Here is a 12,548-nt window from a genome sequence, read left to right on the forward strand (position 1 = left end):
TCTGAAAGCAGCTCTTAATACAAGTCAAAAGCAGTTTTTGAGTAACTACAGTAAACAGTGTCTTTTAAATATATATGTATACATACATATATACATACATACATATAGGTGTGTGTGTGTGTGTGTGTGTATCATTTATTTACAATTCAGCTCTTTGGTTGTGCCTTAATTTGTCTCCCAGCTTTCAAGTTTAACCATAGTTCCTTTTACTCCTGTTTGTACAAGTTCAATAGCATAAATTTCCAAGTCCAAGTCTGTGGTTACAGAGGTCCCTGCAGCATTGTCTGGGTAATGTGCAAGTTGCTCAGGGTATCTTCCCATTGCTGTAGAGAGCATCCTAGGGACCAAAGCGTATAACACTCTGGGATCCTTCACATCTTTTTCAGTAGACATAGGGACATGTATGGTGTTTATTGTAGGCCATCTGCAGTATCTCTTCTACGTGGCTTACCAAATTTGCGTTTGAATAATGTCTTCATATTTTTTCTTGGAAGGGACAGAGCTTAGTAGCTTGGAATTGTTCCAAATTACTTTTCATCCTCACCACCTTTTCTTCTGTAGATGGTGTTTCAACTGGAAAACAGGACCAGAAATGTCTAAGGAGATCACTCATAGGCACATAGAAACGTTTTTTTTTCCAACTGAACATCATTTGACACCATCTGGTTTTTGACTTACTGTGGTCTTCCCTGCATAAATGCTCTTCCAGGGGATTGGGCTATGATGGTACTACTTGTAGCACCATGTGAAAGAACCTGAATTAGTTTAGTTGTGTACGTTTCTACTTCTTGCTTTATGCTCTAAAAAGAGTTGATAATATCCTGACTTGTTACATTTTGGAACAACTGAATAGGAATTGGACCATTATAGTACCTATGTGACTTCTTTAGGCTTAGTGACATTGGTTTTTATGCTATTTCACATCCCCCCCACCCAAGTCTTCATAGTCATAGATTCCTGTAACTTTACCCTTTTGTCTGTTGGCTGAAAGAAGTCTGACTCCTAAGAGTTCCCATCTGTGTTGTCGTTCTCACCGTTGTGATCATGTTGTACTTCTTGTTTCCTGAGATCTGCCCCAGGACCATGGCACTATCATGGTTAAGCCTTCTTGATGATCATGGCTGTTCTCCTTTATGGATTTTGAAGACTTGGAAGTAGACGGCACAGAGGAAACCCCATAGTCTTCAATTAAGGATTTATCCTCCAGTGTTGTCAAATCTAGTAATGGTGGTTTTCACTCCTAGTAACACATTGTTTTTAAACCCTGTTTATCCATTTTGGCACATTCTACAAAGAGATCTTTTGACGCTGTGTTAACTGATCTTTATGAAAATAAGGGGATTGAAAAAAGTCATGTCTAGAACTTTTTCTCTGTCATGTTAGGTGGTATGTTTTTGCAGATTTCATTTTTACTGATGAGTAGGTCCTGAATGGGGACTCGATAGTATCAGAAGTTAAGTTATACCGTAGGCCATTCCAGCCATCTGTCTGGGGGCAGACATTAGGCAAAAGTGTTACAGAAATGCCCACATGCTGCTTGTGGTTGAATACCGCAGGGCTATTCACAGCATTCACGCTTAAATAATTGGCCCAGAATTCCTCAGCATTGATCACCTGACTCACCACCAGGTCTTTATAAAGCTGAAACAAAACAGGATCTTCTTGCAAAATTCTGTTTTTCTCTCCTAATTTTTTTTTATTGGCTCACCTCTTGAATTTGGGTAGCTACTGCTGAAGATGGTCTTTCACAGCATCTCACTTCTTTATAATAATGCTTTCATTGAAAAAATGGAGGTTGGCTGAAACTAGATTTTAGCTTTTCTCTCTGAACAAATTTTCTGGCATTTAATGTTCACCTACATGTGACTAATTGTACACCTGTCTTTGCCTTCAGGTGCCCAAGCTATCCTTTCTTCCATGAGGTATAGGACCCCTTCTGAGGAAGTTGCCATGCTGATTGTAAGGTGTGTGCCAGAGCCTGTCCAGAGAGAGGATCTGTGGGGAGAACTTTTCTCCAATCCTTTTTTAACTGACGTTCCTTGGTAGAGCCAAAGCTCTTGCTGGGGGTCTCATCATTTCCATTGCTGGGTGGGAGGACAAAGGCATGGGCCAGAAGCCAGAGGCCATATGACTTTCTGTTCCCTGCCTTCCCACCTTCATTCAAACTTTCCTTCACTAGCACCTCTTTCTGACTATAGTAATGATTGTGTGCTACACGTTGTCCCTCAAAACTCAGTATCTGCCAGGCCCATGCCCAGCTTAGCTGCTGGTGACATGAATGTTAGTGTAGCCCCAGTTGAAAAGACCTAGGGGTTGATTTCGATGTAAGGCTGCTTCATGTCCTTTGGTATGCTAATGCAACCTCAATCTAGGTGTCATGAGAGGTGGAGGAGGGATACCAAATGAGTTCAGGGTCAGTGCCGGTCACTTCCTGGGGTTGGGTTTTTTTTAATTGTCTTTTGGATTCTGGGTGTCCTAGTCCATGGAAAAAGCTGAAGTTGCTTTATTTTTGGCCTATGATTTCTGTCTTGGGGAGGTTTGAGAGGTCGTGGGGATCAGAGAAAATGTTTAGTATACCAGTTTGTTGTTCATGTGACCCAGAAGTCGTTCACTTCCTTTCCACTCCTCTCCCAACCCTTTACAATCTGGCTATGGTACTGGGGATATAAATACAAAGAATGAAACAATCCCTAGTTGTAGGGAAGTTACATTCTAATGGAGAGATAGTGAGTACCTAAAATATGTATATATATACATACATACATACATACATATATATATATTAGATATAGATATGTATATATGTGTGCATATACATACACACACCATAAATATAAAGTTAATGAATATACATATATTTGTTGTTTTGTGACCCTATTTGAGGTTTTCTTAACAAAGATACTGGAGTTCTCTAGTTCATTTTACAGATGACAAAATGAGGCAAACAGGGTTAAGTGACTTTTCTAGGATTATACAACAAGTACATGTTTAAAGTCAGATTTGAATTCAGGAAAATTATTCATCCTGACTCTAGGTCTATCATTCTACCCACTGCACCACCTAGCTGTCCATGTACATAAATACATACATACATACATATGTACATATGTGTATACAAACATATACACATGTGTGTATGTATGTGCACATAGTAGTTAAGCATAAGATAGTTTGGAAGGGAGGAGAATAACAGTAGGGAATATCAGGAAAGACTTCATGTAAAAGATGGTGCCCAAGCTGCATCTTAAAGGAAGAGTCACTATAAGTAAGAGATAAAAAGGGAGTGCACACCAGGTATGAGGGATGGCTAGTGCAAAGGGCTGAAGGCAAGAGATGGTATTGTGTGTGGGGAGCAGAAAGAATACTGGTTTGGCTAGATCACCAAGGGCAGGGAAGGAATATTGGAAAAATAGGCTGGAGTTAGATTGTAAAGGGGTTTAAAACAAAACAGAGAAAGTTACCGTTTATCACAGAAGCTATTAGTATTGGTTGAAAAGGGAAGTCACAAAGAAGGAATAAAGAAAAGAAGGAAGTAGAGAGGGCAATAAGCATTTATTAAGTCTATACTACATGGCAGGAACTGTGCTATGTATTTCACAAATATTATCTCATTTGATCCTCACATGTGGTGTTTGCTCAGTCAGATAAGCACTGAAGGAAAATTACTTAGGCAGCTGTGTGTAGGATGGTCCAGAGAGAAAAAAAATCAGAAAGACTAGTTAAGAGAATGTTAAAATAATCGAGGTGAGAGGTAATGAGGATCTAAAATAAGGAGGTAGCACAGGAATGGAGAGAAGGGGGTAGACTCAAGAGATGTTGTGAAGATAGAAATAGCAAAATTTGGTAACCAATTGGATATGAGGAGAGTGAGCAGTCTAGGATAATGCTGAGATTATAAACGTGAGACACTGGAAAGGAACGGTTGTGCCTCCAACAGAAATAGGCAAGTTTACAATAGGAGAGAACGTGGGCAGAAAGATAATGAGTTCAGTTTTAGATAAGCCAAATTTAAGATGCTCAAGATGAGATATTTAGTTTGATATTTCCAATGGGCGCATGTGGTCTGAAGCTCAGGAAAGAGACTGGGACTGGATATATAGATTACATATAGTCAATTGCTTAGAGATGATAGTTAAATCCATAAAAGTTAATGGTAGAGAGTATAGCCAGAGAAGAGAAAAGCCTAGGCTAAAACCAGAAAAAAACTCAAGCTAAACCTTGGGGAAACAACTACAGGGAGGGGATATGATATGCATGATGAGCTAGCAAAGAGAGCTGAGAAAGTGTTGGATGGGTAGAAGGAGAATCAGGAGGGAATGGTATATTATGAAAACCCAGAGAGGAAAGATACATAGATGTGAGCCTTGGTGAGACACAGGTAATTAGTTAGTACACCTCCCCCAGCTCAGTGATTATTTATGTCTATGTATCTGTGTGTATATACATACACACATATACATATAAATATACATACACGTATGGGGCAGATACACATAAAATATATGTGTCTATTTGTGTATGCATATATACATGCATGTGTGTGTATATATATATATATATACATATATTTACTTAAATAAATTTGTTTATTTTTAGCATTCTTTTTTTTTTTAAATTTTGAGTTTCTAATTTGCTCTCCCTCTTTCTTGCCCCTCCCCTATCCATTGAGAAGGCAAACAATGTTACATCAACTATACATGTGAAATCATGCAAAACATTTCCACGTTAGCCATCTTGCAAAAAGAAAAACATGGAAAAGAATGCTTCATTTTGCTCTCAGACTCTGTCTCTTTTATATCTGGAGATAGATAATATTTTTCATCATAAGTCCTTCAGAATTGTCTTAGGTCATCGTTGTATTGATCAGAATGGCCAGGCCAATCACAGTTGCTCATCAGACAAAATTACTGTTACTGTGTACAATTTTCTCCTGGTTTTATAAGTCTTCTTGGTTCTTCTGAAACTTTCCTGCCCATCGTTTCTTCTAGCACAATAGTATTCCATCACAATCATGTACCACAACTTGTTCAGCCATGTATATTTTAAATGTATTTATATATTTTTTTCTGTGTAATAGAATGCAAGTTTCTTTGGGGCAGGAACTCTTGTCTCCGTATCTCCTGTACCTAGCATAATGCCTGGCACAAAGTAGGCATTTTTCATTTCTTACATGTTTATTGAATTAGTGAATATTTGGAATGGCTAAAATGTACACAGGCCTCCCAAAGAACCTCACTCAGTCCTCTCTTTTCTCCTTCACTGTCTTGCTTGGCCCTCTTTCTGGTGAGTGGATCAGCAGATGGCAGCAATGATCCTCAAGTGGGTAGAAGAGATTCACATGTTACCTTTTTGTCTTCTTTGTGGTTTAGAATTAGGAAACCTTCATGGCCTGATTTGTAGGTAAGCACGACTAGATCTAGGAAAGGCCATCGAGTTGCAGCCTAATTAAAGAAATACATATGTATCACACCCTTAAGGTTTTCATTAAGAATTGTTTTAATTTATATAACATTTTGACAAATCCATTCTAGCCCACTGGTATTGGGCTAGAAATTTTCACTTTTTTCATTCATGTTCTCATTGAATATAACTTCATAACATTAAGAAAATTGTGTAATCAATGAGATCAGCCTGCTAAGGGTTTTTCTACGCATAGACTTTATAGCACAGACAGATTGCTTCACATTAGAGATGGCATGGAACAGCACTTGTCAATAGGTAATAACCCAATGAAGTAAAGGATGACATAAGATGGAAAAGAATCTGGCGGTTATCAATAATAGTATTGTTCTCTGGAGTACTAGCACTCCTGGGGAAGTAGTCCTTTCCAGCATCGATTTTGCCTTAAGGGTTTGTCTATATTAGATCTAGGGTTCTGATATCAGCATGCTTTTCTTGCTTGTGAGACCTTCAAAAAGGACCAGTGTCCACTCTTCTCCCCATGCTGCAGCTAAGCTAAAGCAATGCTAAGGTTTTTTTTATCTCCATAAAGGGTCAAAATCTACCTCCTGTCATCAAACAAACAAGGATTAGTGACTGCCAAATTTCAGTTTTATCAGGAGGAAATAAAGTGAAGGCAATGAAAGGAAAGTAAGCAGTGGGAGTGGGGGCAGGGGAGATGAGAAGGGAATGGTTCATTTGAAAAGGAAGAAGCTGTTAGTTCATAATAACATTTGCAGAATATGTTTCCCCTCAACTTAAGTCCTCCTGTCATGAAAGGAAGAAAAGACAAAACTTGTAAGAGTTGAGGAGTTAAGAGAAAACTGCTTCTTCATGAGGAATGGAAATGTGGAACAGAAGTTACAGAATAGTGTATTCATTATATCATGGACCAGCACCTACAACGCTAGTCATTCTGTTCTGCAACAAGCCACCAATATCTAGAAGAGAGAAAATGGGGCAGTAGCAGGCATCCTGAAGGAATGCATTACTGGATAGTGCTTGCTATTCTAATGCCCATGTGGTCCAAGATGAATCAATCTACCAACTGTCTCTTCACAGAAGACTGTAAGACCAGGTTCAAAGAGATGTCACCAAATTTCTAAACTCTGTGATAATTTATTCTTCATTTCTAAAGTTTGACACCATTATAGCAATGCTGTCAAATTAGGGGGAGTAGGTTTACACAGAGATTAAGAAAGCACCTGCTCTTAACAGATGAGATAGAAGAATGTAGCCAAAGAGAGACTGGAGGCAGGAGTCCAGGTAGGAAGCATTAGACTAAGTAAAGAGTAATGAAGGTCAATAAGTCTTTATTTTTTAATAAATATTTTATTGATACTTTTTTTCTTAATTACATCATTGTCAATCCCTAATGACTTGCCCCATGTCTCCCAATAGTATCTCTTCCCTTGTAAGTAAAGAAAAACAACCAAACAATCAAAACAAGCACATTCATGTCCGACAGTATATGTCACAGTTTATCAGCTAGACAACGAGCATTTATTAAACACTATGTGCCTGTCACTGTGCTAAGCACTGAGGAAACAAACAAAAAAACCCCTTATTGTCAAGGAGCTTATATTCTAATAGGAGAAGTAATATGTAAATAACTAGGTATACACAGATATATGTGTATGTAACATATATGTGTCTATAGACATACACACATATAATATATGGAGCAGATCAACATTGATCTGAATGCAGGAAGAACTAACAGCTGGGAAAAGATCTCCCCTAAAAAGTAGGGTATAAGTTGAGCCTTGAAGGAAGCCGGGGAAATTAAATAGTGGAGTTAAGAGGCCAGAACACTTCAATCATGGGGACAATTCATGTAAAATCACATTGATAGGAGATAGAGTACTATGTCTGAGGAACAGCAAGTTTATCAATGTAGCTGCATCAAAAAGTAATACATGGAGAGGAGTAAAGTGTAAGTAGATTGGGAAGGGACCAAATGATGAAAAAAATAAATGCCAAAGAAAGGAATTTATATTTTATCCTAAAAGTAATAAGGAACTCATTGAACAACTATATGTTATGGTGAGATATAAGCTTCAGAAAAATCACTTTGACAGTTGAGTAGAGGATGGATTGGAGGAGATATTTGGGGGTGGGGGGGAAATCAATTAGCAGGCTATTACAATAGTCTAGTGAAGGGTGATGAAGGCCTGAACTAGGGTGGTGGCTATATGGGTAGAGAAGAGGAAATATAGGAAAGATGTTGCAAAAGTAGAAATGACAACTATCTATAGTACACAATTCTTCAAAGAATTTATGCTGTCTTTCTGTTCTTAAAAAATCCATATAGTCTTGTTCAGTATGTGTTATTCTTGGCTTAATAATTTTAAAAGAAATTTATTAGTTATTTATTTTAATATTCTTTTTTTAATTGAGTTCTGAATTTTCTCCTTCTCTCCCCTTCCCCACCCATTAAGAAGGCAAGAAATGTGATATCAAAAAATGTAATATTCCATATTATCTGTGTTGCAAAAAAAGCTAGAAAATAAAGTGAAAAAATATTATGCTTCAATTGGTACTTAGATATCATCAGTTCACTCTCTGGAGGGGAATAGCATTTTTATTACAATTCCTTCAGAATTATCCTGGATGACTGTATTGATAAGGATAGCTAAGTCATTCACAGTTGACCATTGTGCAATATTGCTTTTACTATGCACAATGTTCTCCTGGTTCTCCTCACTTCACTTTGCATAAATTAACATAAATCTTCTCAAGATTTCTGAAAGCATCCTGCTCATCATTTCTTATAATAGCACAATAGTATTCTATCACAATCTTATACCACAACTTATTCAGCCATTCCTCAATTGATGGGCGTTCCCTCAAACTTCCAATTTTTGCCCCCACAAAAAAAGCTGCTACAAATATTTTTGTGTATATAGGCCCTTTTCCTTTTTCTTTGATCTCTTTTGGATACAGACCCAGTAGTGGTATTTTTGCTTAATAATTGAAATATATTTAAAAGAAAAAGCCTTGACCCTTTTAAGAGTCAAGATTGTAAAATGAAGGAAATATTCACAAAAAAAAGGATGAATCTGCTTGAGTCAGTGAATTTGGAGTGAAAGGCAGCCTCAGAGACATGGGATGCATATATTTGAGAAGTGCAGTGCAAAGCAAGGCAGTATAGAGATTCCTTAGATAGTCTCAGAAGACCTAATAGCAAAAACAAAGCACCTGTGGTGAAAACAAGTAAATAAAAATTAAAAACTCTTGTGTGCTTATAATATACCAAGAAGGTGTTTAAGAATTCAATTAATGAGGTGCAGTCAATATGGTAGAATAAAGGTGGTGACTTTCTTGAGCTCTCCCAAATTCCCCTCTAAATAATGTTATAATAGTGCCCCAGAATAGATTTTGGAGTAGCAGAAACAATTTAAAAAATGGGGACAAACAATTTGCCAGCCCAAGATAATTTGGAAGGTCGTCAGAAAAGGTCTCTCTTACTGGGGTGAGAGTGGAGTGCAGACCATGCCATCATAGACTTCACCAAGTAAAGCCAGCAGCAGGTCTTGGGGGTGGCTGGATTGGCATTGGTGGTGGTGATTTTCTAAACTCACGTCAGAGACAGTGAGAAGGGGATTGCTGATCAGAACAAGATCACAGAGACCCTCTGCTGGCACTGGAAGCAGGAATCTGTTGTGTTGCCTACATGTGGTTTCAGGTTGCAGTCCCAAGGTAAGGAGGGACACTAACAGGATCTGGGAATCTGGTCTCAGTTGCAGGATGGGAAAGAGTGCTTATGGTTACTCACAGACCAGAGCACAGGTCAGGAGAGCAGTAACCACAACTCTCCAAAGATTATACTACCTTGGAAAAACCAAAAACCTAGACTCCCCAAACTAGCTCTGAAAACAGCAGCATGAAACACATGAAGCTTTGAACAGTGCTCCCTCAATCCTGAGAGCAGACTCTAACTTTAGCATAAAGTTAAAAGTCAAGGAATAGGCCTGAGAAATGGGGCAAGGGAAAGCACCTGATCATAGAAATTTACTGTGGTGGCTGGGAAGATCATAACACCAATCAACTCCTGAAAGATATCCCTAAATGAAAGCTCCCAGTAGTGTAGTAGCCAAAATCTAGAACTTCTAGTACAAGGAGAAAATATTGCAAATAGCCAAAGAGGAACAATTCAAATATCATGGGGACATAGACAGAATTACAAAAAAAATTAGCAGCTTCTACATTACATGATCAGAGGGTTTGAAATATGATATTCCAGATGGCAAAAAATCTCGGATTACAACCAAGAATCACCTACCCAGCAAAACTGAGTATAATTTTTTGGAGGAAAAAATGAATATTTAATGAAATAGGGGATTTTCAGCAGTTCCTGATTAAAACACCAGAGCTGAATAGAAAAGTTGTCTCCAAATATGAAATTCAAGAGAAGTATAATAAAGTAAACAGGGAAGAGAAATCATAAGGGATTCAGTAAAGTTAAACTGTTTACATTCCTACATGGGAAGATGATACTGATAACTAAGAATTAAATCGTTACTAGAGCAGTTAGAAGGAGTTTACTTAGACCGAGGGCATGGGTGTGATTATGGTTGGATAATATACAAAAAAATACTTAATGGGTGACAAAAATGAATACATTGGTAGACATGGGAAGGGAGAGGAAGAGCAACGTAAATTATCTCACATAAAAAAGACACAAAATAGTCTTTACAATGGAAGGGGAAATGAAGTTGGTGGATGGTGGGCAACACTTTAACTTTACTCTCATTGGAATTGGATCAAAGAGCAAATGACATACATAATCAATTGGGTATAGAAATCTATCTTACCATACAGAGAAATAGAAGGGTGAAGGATGATGGAGGGATGCTGATGGAAGGGATGGTGAATCGGGAGAGGCCATGGTTAAAGCAAGACACTTTCTTTGAGGGAAAGAGTGAAAAGAGGCAGGGGAAAGATGAATAGGAGATAAAATAGGATAGAGACAAATACACAGTAATCATAAATGTGATATCATAAAAATATGCAAAAACATAAAATGGAAGTAGATAACAGAATGGATTAAAAATAAGAATCCTACAAGATGTGTGTAAAAGAAACACACTTGAAGCAGAGACATACACAGAGTGAAGACAAGAGGGTGGAGAAGAATCTATACTTAAACTGAAGGGGGAAAAAAAGCTGGGGTAGCAATCATGATCTCAAGACAAAGCAAAAACAAAACTAAATCTAATTAACATATAAGCAGGGAAACTGTATTTTGGTAAATGGTATAATAGACAATGAAGAAATATCAGTAATGAATATACACGAACCAAATGGTATAGCATCCAAATTCTTAAAGGAAAAATTAAGTGAGTTACAGAAGGAAATAGACAGTAAAACTATACTAGTGATACTAGTGGGGGACTTTCCCCTCTCAGAGCTAGATAACTCTAACCACAAAATAAGCAAGAAAGAAGTTAAGGAGGTGAATAGAATTTTAGAAAAGTTAGATATGATAGACCTCTGGAGAAAACGAAATGAGGGTAGAAAGGAATATACCTTTCACTCAGTGGCATGTCACCTGTACAAAAATTGACCATGTATGAGGGCTTAAAAACCTCTCAATCCAATGCAGAAAGACAGAAATATTAAATGCACCCTGTTCAGATAATGATACAATAACAATTAAATTCAATAAAATTCTATGGAAATATAGCTTAAATTAATTAGAAACTAAATAATCAAAGAACAGATCATAGAAACATTCAAAAATTGTGTCAAAGAGAATAACAACAATGAGGCAACATACTGAAATTTATGGGATGCTCCCCAAGTAGTACTTAAGGGAAATTTTACATCTCTAAATGCTTACATCTATGAAATAGAGAAAGAGCAGATAAATTAATTGTGCATTGAAATTAAAAAAAAAAACTAGAAAAAGAACAAAATTTAAAATCTCAATTAAATCATAAAAATCAAAGGACACATTAATAAAATTAAAAGTAAGAAAACCATTGAACTAATAAATAAAAATAGGAGCTGGATTTATGAAAATCTGACAAAATAGTTAAACCATTGCTTAATTTGATTTTAAAAAAGAAAGAACAAAACCAAATTCCCTGTATCAAAAATCAAAAGAGTGAATTCACCACCAGTGAAGAAAAAAATAAACCAGTTGTTAGGCACTATTTTGCCCATTTATGTACTAATAAATCTAATAATTTAAATAAAATGGATGAATATTTACAAAAAATAAAATTTTCTCAGATTAACAGAAGAGGAAATAGAATACTTACATCAACCTTTCTTGAAAGAGAAATTGAATAAACCATAAATTAGTTCCCTAAGAAAAAATCGTGAGGACCATATGGATTCACAAGTGAATTCTACCAAACATTTAAAGAGTAATGAATTCTGGTACTATATAAACTATTTTGGGAAATGGGCAAAGAAGGAACCCTACCAACTTCATTTTACAACAGAACCAAGGGAAGCAAAAACAGAGAAAACTATAGACCAATTTCCCTAATGAATGCTGATGCAAAAATTTAATTAAAATATTAGCAAGGAGATTACAGAAATATATCACAAAAAATGCAGTATGACCAGGTAGGGTTTATACTAGGAATGCAAGGCTGGGTCAATATTTTGGAAAACTATTAGCATAATTGACCATATCAATAACAAAAATGACAAAAATCATACAATTTTCTCAAGAGATGCAGAAAAAGCTTTTAACAAAATATAGCACTCATTCCTATTAAAAACACTAGAAAGCATAGGAGAAAATGGAACCATTCTTAAAATGATAAATAGTATCTACTTAAAACCATCAGTAAGTATGAGCCAACAATGCCCATTATCACCACTATTGTAAAATATTGTATTAGAAATGCTAGCTATAGCAATATGTTAGGGCAATCAGACTTTTCCCTGTTCTTCCCTTTTGGGATGCCTGTGTTTGAATGGGTGGGAAACCTTTTGCTGTCTTTGTTTTGGAGTATTTCTCAGCACTGAGGTGATCAAGAGTCATTGAATTGTATATGATGTGGTGCTGGTGGTTGGAGCTTTCCCACACTTATTTCTCGCTCTCTAAATGGTAAGCCTCAAGTGCCCCAGGGCCTTGATACAGGTAT

General features: G+C 36.8%; 1 pseudogene; it reads right to left on the reverse strand.

Annotated features, from left to right (window-relative positions):
- Positions 1-382: 382 nt before the first annotated feature.
- On the reverse strand, positions 383-1,922 carry LOC118838331 (annotated as a pseudogene).
- Between the last annotated feature and the right edge of the window lie 10,626 nt (positions 1,923-12,548).

Source organism: Trichosurus vulpecula, chromosome 1, assembly GCF_011100635.1.
Source record: "Trichosurus vulpecula isolate mTriVul1 chromosome 1, mTriVul1.pri, whole genome shotgun sequence".
Lineage (NCBI taxonomy): Eukaryota > Metazoa > Chordata > Mammalia > Diprotodontia > Phalangeridae > Trichosurus > Trichosurus vulpecula.